General features: G+C 31.4%; 1 protein-coding gene across 2 annotated transcripts in view; it reads right to left on the reverse strand.

Moving 5' to 3' along the window:
* LOC132749647 (protocadherin-9-like) overlaps positions 1-14,960 on the reverse strand; it is an 80,664-nt gene that overhangs the window by 28,034 nt on the left and 37,670 nt on the right. For both annotated transcript variants that reach the window (XM_060739496.1, XM_060739497.1), the window contains exon 3: positions 11,480-11,555. The gene's annotated coding sequence lies outside the window, so the exon portion shown is untranslated. The remainder of the gene's footprint in view (positions 1-11,479; positions 11,556-14,960) is intronic.

Consider the following 14,960-nt stretch of genomic DNA (forward strand, 5'->3'; position numbering starts at 1 on the left):
CTTATGTTAAAAGCAACAGAATATAAAGTGTCTATATCAAAAAATTCTAAGTTCAGATTGACCAATCCAATACACTGCCAGTTTGACATCCCCTCCGCTATTTTGGCACAATACATTAACCTGGCAGTGTCAGGACCAACAAAAGGTACAAAACTGGGCACAATACCCATATAGCTCCAACTGAATGCTGATAAAAATTGTAAAATATTACTTTTTTACATAAAACTGTAAGGACTTTTTGTTCATATTAACTTATGAATTTAAAAAACTTTTGTCTAAAATAAATCGGAGAAAACGAGCCTGTGATACAAGACTGATTTCTTCATTCTAGATTTGCGAGTTAAAAGTCAACCTTAAATGGTTTTAAAGCTACAGCTTTTTCAAAATAATCACTTTCAGAGACACACAGCGTAAATTATCAATCAATGCCAGGAATTCGTGAAAAAAAATTTGAGATCTAAATACAGCGTATCTGTGAATGAATTTGAGTACCCATTAATTACTTTATTCTGTTCTCTTAAAGGCAGGCGCTAACGAAAACAATGCCAAACCAAAATTCTGGCATTACGTATTGAAAATGAACCCCATACTGTACAGTTTATGTTAAAAACCATTCTTTCAATCCTTTCTGAGGTGGTTATTTTTTTAACACCAGCAAACATATGTCAATTATGGTATAACACCAGAATAACCTCAGTGCAATTTGACTTGAGACTATACTGGAAGCATCTTGGCTTTTTTTTATTATTATCATACATTAATCCCCCTAAAATAAGTCAGGACTGTCCCAATTAAAAAGCAGGATCAGTCCATTATACAAACTAAAAGCAGAAAAATAGGTTAAGATTTTCCTTCTAGACCCACAGACTTACCATACTGGGAATAATATAACTGTTTTAAATATTCTTTTATTGCTGAAAATGTCATTTTTATGGAAACATGGAAAACGGAAATATATAATCTAAAATTCAATCTTTTTTTTTTACCCTACATCGGATTCTCTGTACTAAACAGAGGCAACAAGTTAGAAATATGCTGCCTTAAACCTTTAAGAGACTTCAACTTTAATCAGCACGAAATAATATTCTTTTTCAGCAAAAAAAGTTGCAAACTCAGCAAAAACGTTAACTAGGTATTTATTCATCAGTTATTTACAGTCATTGCCCTGCAATAAAAAACCACAGAAATCACTTTAATTAGTGTAATTAAGGGAGCACCCGTTCATATCACTTCCATGTACGGTAAAAGTTGTTAGAATCAGACATTGTCTGTTAAATAAAAAAAAAACAGAATAGGTTTCCTACCTAGCATTAGCTCTAATTTCCCCATAAATAACATTTAAAGATTGATGTTTCCAATTAAGCCATATAAGCATCTGGGGGGGGGGAACTTGCAAAATAACCAAATTAAACAGCAGTTAAAGCAACATATGCTGGTAATACTATTACCAGGTTTGGAACCAAAACACAACAAAAACAGCTGTAAAATATATCAGAAACTTTCAGAGAATCCTCACTTCAGGAACTTTCCAATTTTAGCTTCCTATTATTTATATATTGTTATAATTATTTATTTTATGTTAGTTTTGATGAATTTTAGAGGCAAATAAAACATATTCAAAAATATTGTTATCACTCTGATCAACATCATCATGATCATTAACATCAACAACATCATCATCACACCACCATCATTATCAACAACAACAATAGCAACATTAGCCCAACAAATTGTGCACCAAGGTTTTTTATTTTATAAACGACGGTCAACCGACATCTATGTAATATCAGTTTGTAAAATGAGTCCGTCTTGCAGTCAAAATATTGAGACAATAGCAACATCAATAATATCAACAATAAGTTTATCAATAATGACAGCAATCATCATCATAAACATCATCATCACAAGCAGCAGCATCAGCAGCTAGTCAAAATATATTGAGGTGCCAAAGCTTGATTCTGAGATATTTTCGTGCTAGGTCAGCTAGAATCTCGCTTATTATAGAGGCAAGATATTGCCCAGACATGAAAATAGCACAATATCTCGTCGTGCAGTACAATTAGTTGGACTACAGCAGCAGCATCATAACACCATCATTTTCAACATCAACAACAATAACAACATCAATATCAACAATAACTTTATCAATAACAACAGAAATCATCATCATTATCATCATCATCAACAACATTTATCATCATCATTATTATTACTAAAAACTTTTACTTCAACAACAACAAATACATAATCCTCAAATCAACCTAACAACAAAAAAATTATCAACAATATAATAATAATAATAAATAATAATAAATACCACATTTATATAGCGCCCTTTTCATTAAAATGTTCAAAGGCGCTTTACATCAATCATATATGTCTAAAACAATATAAATGAACAGGATTATGAACATTAAAAATATTTTGCATTAACTAATTAAAAGTATAAATTATGGAATTATTTTTACATATTAATACAATATAACTTAAAGATCCTTAAAACTCACTTTACAATATTATTGTCATACATTAAAATTGTCTTCAATATATAAATGTGTAAGAAATAATGTGCCTTTTAACATAAACTCATAAATAAATATTAAAAGCTACTTTAAATGCATATTGATGATTTTCATTGTTTTGTTGTCATACTTTACAACAGAAAATATATGAACGATTGATAAAAGAATGAATACAGCGACATCAGACTAAAAAGAATATTGAACCTAACGAACCTGGATAGCATGAGTACTGCTACACCAAGGTCCAGTACCGAGGGAGTCAGATACCTCCCCACAGCGCATGCAGACCCCCAGGATGAGATCACTACTATCACCACACAGGAGGAAAGGCCACGCCCCCACACCTTAACACTAAATATTCTTGAAAATCTGACCCCTCTGCATTCACGAGCCATATATTATATAACACATGTAAATTATTATGATAAATCAATGTTAGTTTTTTTTTTTTTTTTTTTTTTTTTTTTTTTTAAAAAAAAAAAAAAAAAGAAATATTCTGTGCTTAAAGGGATATTCAGGCAAAATAACGACAAAAATATTAAAATGATCTTTTGTACTCACATCGCGCTTAAATGACATTTCTAAAAGTTTCAGCATAAATTTCTGTTTAAATTCTATATATTTTGGATTTGAAGCATGAATATATTTATATATGTTGAACAAAATTTAGACGCCAATAGAATCACCAAATAATTTTAAAACAAGTCAGGAGACTTGAACAAATCGTTGAAGTTACATTAACAGATACTGTAGATATTGTATGCTTGAAACAAACCTAAATCATTCATTTGACATGTTCTTTAACATTTCCAGAGTTCACTGTGACAACTATTGTGAAATCCTAGCGCTCTAACCTGACCCACGCGGGTCAGGTTAGGAAACCGCCATTTTATTCTTTAAATGGAGAAAAGTTTTGTTCCTTTAACTGTCTAAGATATTTATTTTGACGCCATTTAGAGAATTAGGAACGAAAAATTCAAAACTAAGAAATGAAAATTTTGCCTGTGTCTCCCTTTAAAAATGCTAGCAATGGATTTATAATAATAGATAAGATCTTGCTAAATCATCGTTATAAAACAATAGAAATACTAAATTGATTTAAAAATTGTTTGTTTAAAAAAAAAAACTTTTTAATAAAACTAATATTCAAATAACAGATACTTCGTATTCACTGTTTATAAAATTCATTCATAACAGTCACTGATTATTTTCCATAAGCTAAATTGAAGTAGTGTGTTTTAAGATGTTTTTTGAAACTTTCTACTGTGTTACAGTTTTTTAGATGACTTGGTAGTGAATTCCATAGCTTAGGAGCTGATGCCGAAAAACTCCTTTCACCAAATTTCAGTTTAGTTTTTGGTTGCACTAATCGTACAGGTGCATTTGAAGAGCGCAGATTTCGGGAAGTGGAATAAACTTGAATCATTTCCTGCATATATGATGGAGATTGTTGTTTCAGTGACTTGAAAGTATGTAATAAGATCTTGTAATTCACTCTATATTCGATTGGCAGCCAATGAAGATCTTTCATCACTGGTGTAATATGATCTTTCCTAGATGTACGTTTAATCACACGGGCTGAAGTATTTTGAACAAGTTGAAGTTTTTTCATGGTTTGTTGAGGTATACCATATAGAAGAGCATTGCAATAATCCAGTCTTGATGTCACGAGAGAGTTAACGAGTGTTTTTGTAGCTTCTTCGTTGATATATTTTCGAATACGTCCTATCTTACTTATTTGGGCATACGAAGATCTGCACACGGAGCTAACATGATGTTCCATATTAACCCTTGAATCAAGGAATGCACCCAAATTCCTTACACTTGATGACTGTTTGATTTCAGCTTGGTCCACATTGACAGTTATATTTTTCACTGAGTCTGTATTGCTACCCGACGAAAAGACTATAAGTTCTGTTTTGTCTGAATTCAGTTTGAGAATGTTGCTGTTCATCCAGAATGTTATTTCTTTTAAGCAGTTTGAGACAGAATCAAGTACAAGTTCAGTTTTGGTGTTGTCCAACGGTTTGAAAGAAATGTATATTTGAGAATCGTCAGCATAGAAGTGACATTGCAGACCATGTTTTCGACAAATTTCGCCGACAGGTTTTGTGAAAAGTATGTAAAATTTTGGTCCTAATACAGAGCCCTGAGGGACACTGTATGTCATATGCACAGGGTCAGATAGTTCTCCATCAATACAAACAGTCTGATAGCGACCACTGAGATAAGATCTACACCAAGCGAGCACTTTTCCAGTAAAACCAAAGTCACATTCGAGTCGATTAAGAAGAGTGTTATGGTCTATCGTGTCAAAGGCAGCAGATAAATCGAGCATTACTAATATTGTAACTTCGCCTTTGTCAAGAGATTGGAGAATGTCATTTTGCACTTTGATAAGTGCAGTTTCTGTGGAATGAAATTTCCTGTATGCAGATTAATTTGGGTCATGTACAACAACAAAAACAACAATCATCATTATTATTATTAAAAACATTAAAATTTTACTTTAACAACAACAAAAATTACAAAAACAAGAGCATCATCACAACAACAGGAGACCAGCAACATCAACTTATCATCAATGACAACAATAGAATTATATAATTTCTTGAGAAATAATCTTGTATTTGCAACAATCTGATTTATTTTCTAATTAAAATCTCTTAAATTCAAATATTCAAACTCAAACTCAAATAATTTTATTGCGTTAAACATACAATATATGTTTATAGCACATACAACATAACCATAGGCAGAAAACATGGATTTTTCAAGGAGCACAAAAATACAATGTAAAACATATGAATTCATAATTGTGACGTGTTTGAGGTTTTGTAAAACTATTTTCTAATCAAATTTGCATAATATAAATATTTAGAAAGATCTCTTACAATTATTTTAGATTCAGACAATAATAAATTAGTAAATTTCTGCAATGTAGGCCATGTATAATAGTAGCGTCTGAGATATTTTTTGCGAAGGTCAGCATATTGTGAGCATGTAAACAAAAAGTGAAATTCGTTTTCAATTCGTCTCGAAGAACAATTATTGCATATTCTTTCCAGTCTAGGTACGTTTGTATATCTTCCCTTTTCAATTAACAAGTCGTGAGATGATGTGCGAAATTTTGTAAGCGCAACTCGAAATCTTTTGTCCTTAATATAATCAAGATAACTTTCAAATTCATATTCATATATCAGGCAATAAGCTGTGAAAAAATCTAAAAAAATATGGAAATGAAAATGAAATTATAACAGCAAAAACTTACAAATGAATTAAATTATTCCAGTGATATTTTGATACAGGCAAGAACAAATTAGATTTTTGTCTTCCACTCCACCAAACCACTAACAATATTCATGAGCACACTAAAGTTATCAGAATTCCAAATCCCTAGTACACAACTATCACAACTAAAAGCATGTTTTCACACTCACCAAAGTGGTCATTAAATGTGTTTGTCCATTTACAAAAATTATTGGAATTTACTCTTGACCATTCCAGTGTAATGCCTGCAGCATGCATAGCTGATACAAATATGATATCTAGTGATAATTTTCTGTAAACTAATCCTATTTCAGCCACTCTTCCAGTTGTAATTTCCATAATAATTTTACAATTTCTCGCCTCAAACCCCAGGGACTTTAGTGATCCAATGAAATTCCCTGTTCTAATTATTATTTGACCCTTTGCATGTAAAACATGCTGACTGAAATTAGTATCCCAAGATTTCTCATTATTAGCCAGACCTTTGTAAGGCAGTGGTCAGTGTAGGGCTGTCCATTTTAATCTAAAGTTGACCCCTCAAATCTCTAAGGGTGATGATGTAAAAAGAAGAAACAGACATTGCTAGAGGCTCGGACATCATAAACTAACTGACCAGTATAAATACCCAACAATTTATGGAATGGCACATTTTGTTAATGGCTGCATTTGATTAGTTTTACAGATTTAGTTTGTATTCTAAAATACTACAAAGAAATCTCCGGCACTTATAGTAAAACCACCATGATTCCCCGTCACATGACCAGCCACTTTATTCTCTGATTTCAATACTTAAAATTCCAGCTGGACATTTATACTGCAAACAATACTTAAACTTCAAATAAAAACACTGGTAGCAAAATAAAACAAGAAATTTGAGATATTTCAAACCATTGTAAACTCACCTTTTATTTGCTTTTCATTTAACTCCAAAATTAAGTTAGCCTTTCTGATAATTCACATTTTATTTTGTAGAGCAACACATGTGTTTAAATTCCATAGAAACTTTCATAAAAATTTAATCTTTTTAATTATTCCATGGAGTTAAACCAATAATGACGTTATCCACTCGGCTGACAAAAAATGACTGAAGGCCTTGTAGCTTATCAAGTAGCAATTAAAATCTTTCCAGTTGTTAAACTTGAATCATGACAAAAATTACAACGTAAACCTCTCATTATAAGGGTGATGATTTGTCAGATTTTAGATTTAACAAATTTTCTTCTGCTTCAAATAAAACCACAGTCAGAGCAAAAAACAAACAAACTTCATTCTGATATATTTAAGTCAGAAATTGTTATCTTTTAATTCAGTAGCTCAGTAGCGTTACTCAATAACTCTCCGATTACAATTAAGTTATCTTATTGAATAATTTGAACCTAAGATGAGCATCATTAATTCATCCCTTCATTATCAATTCAGAACAACTGAATATTTCATTCTGCAATTAATCTCTAACCCCAGTTTTATCACATTTTTTATATTTTTCACATGAACGGTTAACATCCATTGTTTACAAACTTGATTCTCAGCTACCCCTGTATCTATTGTGTCTAATTTTGATCATTTGTTGACAAAATGTTAACAAAATAAATCCGATAAATACAATCTCTAAAATCTAACCTCTAACCCAAACTGTTAAGAAAATCTTCAGTATTATTCAGCTTGGGATCAAACTGTTTTACAAGAGTCTCACTGATAAGTAAACTATCATTGTTATTTCATGAACAGGTAACTTTAGCAAATAGGTAACGATTTAACAGACATAAAACTCCTGCCTATCTCACAACTATAATTTGGTATTTTATGTGTATCAAATTGTCAGAGATAGTCCTATCTTATATCTGTTTTATAGACAAACACATCTATTAGATTCCTATCATATTCCTAAACTCATATCATGTCACCTAAACACATATCATGTCACCTTTTTTCTATAAGTCAAGATTGTTACAATTAGACAACTTGTTAATGATAAACAGGGATTGATTTTCCAGATTTAATCAGTTTTAAAATTTGCCGCCTTTTTTGTTTTGTCTTTTTCAAAAAGGGTTGTCTGCTGATTGATAATGACTCATTGATTTAGGGAAAAAAATCCGATTTGAAATTAAAACACACATTTTTTTCAATTTTTTTTTTGCAGTATATGGTTGGAAATATGGTACACATGAAAAATAGATTGAAGAAAATACCAAGTAAAAATCTGTCTATGTATACTCGCTTGCTTTTTCTTTGGAATTTTTTTTTCAATGTCAAATCATGATTACAATTTTCTGTTCCTTAATTTTTCGGTATACACCTCTGAGCTACTGCTTTAAATAAATTTCTATTATAATTATGTAATATGGACAGTAAGTTTCTCTCTTTTTACTCATATGTATTCTGCTGTATTCTTTGAATCAAACTTCGTTAATTTAATAAAATTTGCAGTCTCGGTGTTTTACTGAAGTGTAATAAATCTCTTTATTTTTTCTCCTTACAACATATATGATTGTATTTACTTTATAATCAATCAAATTCAGTTAAATCCTATTTTCGAAATGTAAAAGAAAAAAATCTGCATTCCTTGATAACTCATTGATACTTCAAATAACTCGATGACATTTGAAAATATCGTAATATTTAAACAGATTAACGAAGATACAAGAAAACAGATGGGGGTCGTATTAAAGTCAATTTCTTGGTGATTTGTTGTTATTGTCATAATCCCTTCTTTTCTATCAATGACAAGTTTATCCGATGTTAAACATAAAATACCAAACATGATTTAAGACATCTTTAACCGCCAAGCTGTTTTGAAGGTTAACTTTTCAACTCACTAGAGATTTTGTCTTAAGACATATTGGACCGTTGTTAAATCATAAAGAATTTATCATTCTACAACTCAACTCTGGTATTATAATGTCAACATTTTCTTCCGATAAAATCTGCTAAAGTAATTTTACCAAAATACAAAAAATCCAAATCAAATATTGACCAATCAGCTTCAAGATGCATGTTTATCAACATGACCCTGTCTCAAGGACCGAGGAATCAAAATGGCCGCCGTCATGACTAAGCACTCTGTCAGACATTTAGAGCTTGTATCATATATTGAAAAGCCGGGAAACAAACAATAAGATTAAGGCCATTTAAATAAATATGTAAATAACCCAGACATATTAAACAGTGGGTGGCAGCGTTGTTATACAGTGGAAAAATCACTTTAATGGTAAAGTACGACGATTTGTCACTTATAGCGGAATATAAAACACCAAAAATAAATATAAAAGTATAGAAGGTGATAATTTTTTATCAAGATTTGTTGTCTACTTTATATAATATGTAGATTCCTGGGTGAGACGGTAAATATTAAAGTCTAGCTTAAAACTCACACATGCTGAGAACAACATGCCAGTTGATCAACCTCTGCAAATGTATCAAACTTAAGCAGCTGAATTTCTTAGACAAAGTTATCAAATTTCAATTTACAGAACTGTCCATTAAAAAGTTATAGTAAATCAGGATGGAAAATATAACAGTACAAAATTGAGCAAATAAGAATCGCTAAAGAAAGCAAACCACGGCAAAATTGAAGATGTTGCGACTTTGTTTGATTGAGCGGCCTGTTCATGGACATTACTGTCAAACGCAAACTACCATCAATGCCCCCTAACACAGGCTTAAGCAGAATTCAACATTTAATCATGGTAAACCCTTGTCAAAATGAGGGATGTGCAGGGAATCTGCAAATCAAAAAGTGTAGTGGATTATAAACCCACAGAACCGAATCTCCACTAAACCGGAAACATCAGTATACCGCACATTTCTCAGGGCCTTTATTTATATCCCGGGGTTAAGAGTTTGAACCCTACCGAGGTCCTAAGGATCGAATCAGCGACCCCGGGATTACAAAACTAATGCTCTCCCTATTTAGATTAGTGGGATTGTGTTGTTATAAGCATATCATCACCTTAGTGCAACTGCTTTTGATTTATATAAGAATTTAACCCGTTACTGCACTAAGGTGACAATATTTTCAAAATAAACTGACTTACATTAAAAGCTAAACTACAACTTTCATGATGTATTGTCACCAGTATTAGAATTGATTTTTTGTTACAATGAAATTTTACATGAAACGTGAGGTATGATTCAGTGTAATTTTCATTTCATCGAAAAAAAAGTTCGGCCGCAAGTCAAAGTATTATCCACTAATGGATTTCTATCAAAATAGCTGACATGCGATTTCGATTTTACTAACATGCAATCATCATTCCCTGTACCTGAATCATATACCAGGATATTATGTCATCAGGAATTCAAAGGTAATTTACAGTTTCTATTACAGGTATTTACTTTCAGCTTTTTTTATTTATGACAAATCTTCATTAAAGTCAATTTAACCATATCAGAGATAAAATAAAAATTTGCACAACAGCCACAAAAGAAGTGTAGGCTTCAGATAAATCTCCAATGCTTTATGTATACTTCAAAGTACTTCTTTGACACAAATCAAATTAACCATCTTCAAAAGTAAGAACTAACTAACTTTCAGAAATAGAACTAACACACCTTTACAAACAGAATTTCACTCAAATTTTAGAAATAAATATAAACACCTTTAGTAACAGAATTTGCACATCTTCAAAAGAAGAACTTCCACATTTCTAAAAAAAAAAAAGAATTAACACTCCTTCACAAATAGAATTACACTTCTTCACAAGAATTATACTACTTCACAACTAGAATCATTCACCATAACAAATAGAAATACACATCTTCAAAAACAGAACTACCCACCTTCACAAATACCAGTAGAACTAAGACACCTTCACAAACAGAACTACCCACCTTCACAAATACCAGTAGAACTAACACACCTTTACAAACAGAACTACACTCCTTCACAAATACCAGTAGAACTAACACACCTTTACAAACAGAACTACACTCCTTCACAAATACCAGTAGAACTAACACACCTTTACAAACAGAACTACCCACCTTCACAAATACCAGTAGAACTAACACACCTTTACAAACAGAACTACCCACCTTCACAAATACCAGTAGAACTAACACACCTTCAAAAACAGAACTACCCACCTTCACAAATACCAGTAGAACTAACACACCTTCACAAACAGAACTACACTCCTTCACAAATACCAGTAGAACTAACACACCTTTACAAACAGAACTACCCACCTTCACAAATACCAGTAGAACTAACACACCTTCACAAACAGAACTACACTCCTTCACAAATACCAGTAGAACTAACACACCTTTACAAACAGAACTTGTAACCCACCTTCACAAATACCAGTAGTTTTTTTCTAACGGAAACAACAGCTTTCCGCCAATGGGATTTGAACCCACATGGTCAGCAAGCCTTGGATTACTAGTCCGACAAAATAACCATTCGGTCATGCCGCCACTCACTTTCACAGAATGACTGACGATATTTTAAAACAGCGTATATCTACCGATTATTTTCCTTTTATATTATTTGCAAAAGACACAATCCATTTGAACAATTAGATAAGAATTGGTCTTCAGGCAAGTCAATAACTATGCAGATGGAAACGGCAACAGGGAAAAACTAATTTCTTAATTGAATGACAATCTAGATTTGTTCCATTTTCCTGAAGTTCACTTTAAGAGCTTATGTTTCCATTGTGTACGATTATAAAAAAGTATAATACCTTTTGTAAACGGTTTCTATAAATATTCTATCAAGCAAATATTCATCTTGTTCAGCATTTGTTGTCTGCAATGTTTCTGAAAATACACAAAAAAATAAAACGGTGAAATTTTCCACATCAAATGAGCACAACAAAATATGCACAACAAAGTTTGCAGCAACATTAGACGTAAGGAAGAATTTAATATTTAATGACTTTGGTGCCGTTCTGAGCGAGGACGAGTCTACGATCTTCAGTTAAGAGCCTTAATTAACAGCTCAAGAATCAATGGCAACTACAGGTTCTAACTATTTTGCTATTAATTATGAATGTGCAGATTGTGAGAATACAATCATCGTAGAAATCAGTAAGGGAACATATTTAAATTTGTTCCCGAGATTTACAGAAACTGCCTAATGGCTAACTAACTTTTTCTGTAAATTCTGATTCAAAATATCATATGATCTGACAAATATTTCTCCCCAATTGTGATCAATGTTCCCACCGAGCATTGCACATTGAAATCTCTTTTACTGCTGGATATGAACTCTGCAGCCTGATGGTGGCAACTGAATATATTGATGTGACCAGTGCCCAGTGCCGACCAAGATTAGTCATGCAGTCTGATGATGGTCAGCAATGTCCACTTATAAAGTCAATTCTTATTTTTGAAATGTTCCCTAATAATAATAAATAGACTTGTCCAAATTGAAAGATGGACAAGTCTATTTCAGATATTTAGGGTATAAAGACTTAACAAAAGCCTTTTCTTCCTATGAATTCGGAAGGTGCCGTCAGTAGTTATACATCAAGCGGCATCTTGGTATTGATTGCAAAGCACGTAAAGGTCAAGGTCATAATGGAAATGATAATATCATGCAAAGAAGTTAGGTCAACCAGCTTCTGTTTACTTAAAAAAGAAGACTTCAAACTGACTTAATTTTTATGGCCGCACTATTTTGTATTGGCAAGACCTTATTCTGTAACTGTACAGAGCAATGACAAATTTTCCTGTCTGCTTCAAAAAACATAGACATAGGTTAAAATTTCTTAAATTGTATTAGCATGTATGATGAAAGACTGGTTTCTAGAATTTGACAATAAAACAGGCAGGAAAATTTCCTGACAGACGATAAAGTTTGATAATCATTATTGATATATTGTCTAACAGAAGTTTTAGGACAATACCTTGAACCTTAATAACATCATGTTCACAAACTTCTCTTACAACACTCTCTCACTGAGCATATATTTTAAGTGACAATGTTATAAAAATTGAAATGCGTTAAAAATGATACCGGTAATAATAATGATGGACCCTTGATTATTTATGATACGAGCATGAATCTGCTGATCATTGCTTATTAACTTTTCTCATCCTTATTTCTTAGAGGCTCAGTGCCCAAGTGGTAGTCGGCTTCAAATCACTTGTCCCTAGCTGCTTTGGGTTCAAATCTTGTCAGGGACACTGCATTCTTTCATGTGAGAATTCATAGTTATCCAGGTAGCGTACAGTACCACATTGGTTCTACTCAAGTGCCCAATAATGCACAAAGGGGTAATTGTGAGGTCTTTCTCAACCCGTACAGCTGGAAACTCATTGACATTTAGCATCTTGGTGTGACATAAAATCCAACAAACAATTCTCATTTTCTCATTCAAAATTTGTTAAATTGACTTTTTGACACATGATTTCAATTTGAAACTGTACATAATTATGAAGAACAAAATTATCGCCTAGCCCTTATTGCACGTTCTTTTGACTTGAGATCTATTGTTGTTATTTGTTTATTTCCCTAACCCATATTCAAAGTCAAGTAGCAGTAAATAATAATATAATTCTGAAATTTCTTGTAAGAAAATACTCATTCAAATTATTCTTGATTATGAAAACAATTAGTAAAGAAAAATTCACTGTTTTTTTTTCAATAAGTTACCCATGGTGGTCTCCTTCTATAGAAAAACTTGAGATATTTTCGAAAGGCAATTTTACTGTATGTGTAAAGTCTTCTAAGCCAAGTGACACATAACTTCATTATCTTCCTCCAAATTTCTATATTCTGTCATTTTCTATCAATATCAATAAAGAAAGTTTTTCTGGGGAGAAAAAAATGGATTCATAATATAATAAGACAATCATCCATCTTCCCTGCTCCGATGATTTTTTTTTCGTATAAGACTCTCCTAATCTGCAATTGTATTTATTCTGCGGATTGTATTTATTCCGCTGTTGTTCATTTCCACGGAATAAAAAACCGGCCTCTTATCCAATCAAAATATGAGATTATTTTACGAGGTTAAACAAACTTGTCATAGGAAATATCCGGAGGTTGTCTAAGTCCGTTATTGATGCTCTAAAGTAAGAGTTTTAATTGACGACTTCTGCCAAATAGTTTTCTCTCAGCTGCTGAATTAAATGATGAAATATACGTTCTTTCATCCTGCGAAGAATTCTTTGTTTAGTAATAACCCACAGAAAATAATTCAATAATAACATTTCTATAGCTGATTCATAGAGTTTCTTTCTCTATTACTTGAAGATAAGAATAAAAGAAAATTATTAAATTACATCATATCATTATTATCATTTGGTATGTTAATCATGTCGTATTTGTCATTAGGTACTGTTTATTATCATATTGTACTGTATCATTAGGTATTGTTTATTATCATATTGTACTGTATCATAAGATATTGTTTATTATCATAGTGTACTGTATCATTAGGTATTGTTTACTATCATATTGTACTGTATCATAAGATATTGTTTATTATCATATTGTACTGTTTATTTTCATATTGTATTGTGCCATTACGTATTGATTATTATCATTTTATACTGTATCATTACATAGAGTTCATTATCATATTGTACTGTATCATTACATATTGTTTATTATGTTATTGTACTGTGTCAATGACTGTATTGTTTATTATCATATTGTACTGTAATTACATATTTTTTATTGTGATATTGTATTATATCATTAAGTATTGTTTATTATCATATTGTACTGTGTCATTACATATTGTTTATTATGATATTGTACTGTGCCATTGTGTATTGTTTATTATCATATCATTATAATTGCATTGTAAAATAATGAATTGTAACATAATATTGTAATTTATATTAACTGTAACATATTGAATTTTATCACATTGTATTATACATATTCATTTTTATAACAAAATTTTTCAAATTATTGAAATTCTCTGCAAACATAGTTCATCTGATCAAATATTTGAACAAATAACAAAGTTAATATCATGATGACATCAGAAATATAAGTCATAAAAACCAAAGACATTAATGTCATATTTTTTAAGCAGCAGATAAGTTTCATTACACCTATATATTGGTAGTTAAAGAAATTAGATTTGATAATAAAAATGCCTGTGCAGCCAGACACAATTATTTTGATTTACAAGTTCCGCATGTTTCCTATGACCTTGAAAATAGTATTTATAACATATCTTGATATAATTATGCTGTAACCAG

This window comes from Ruditapes philippinarum, unplaced genomic scaffold, assembly GCF_026571515.1.
Source record: "Ruditapes philippinarum isolate M1 unplaced genomic scaffold, ASM2657151v2 ctg2115_1_1_1_1, whole genome shotgun sequence".
In the NCBI taxonomy this organism is placed as follows: Eukaryota; Metazoa; Mollusca; class Bivalvia; order Venerida; family Veneridae; genus Ruditapes; species Ruditapes philippinarum.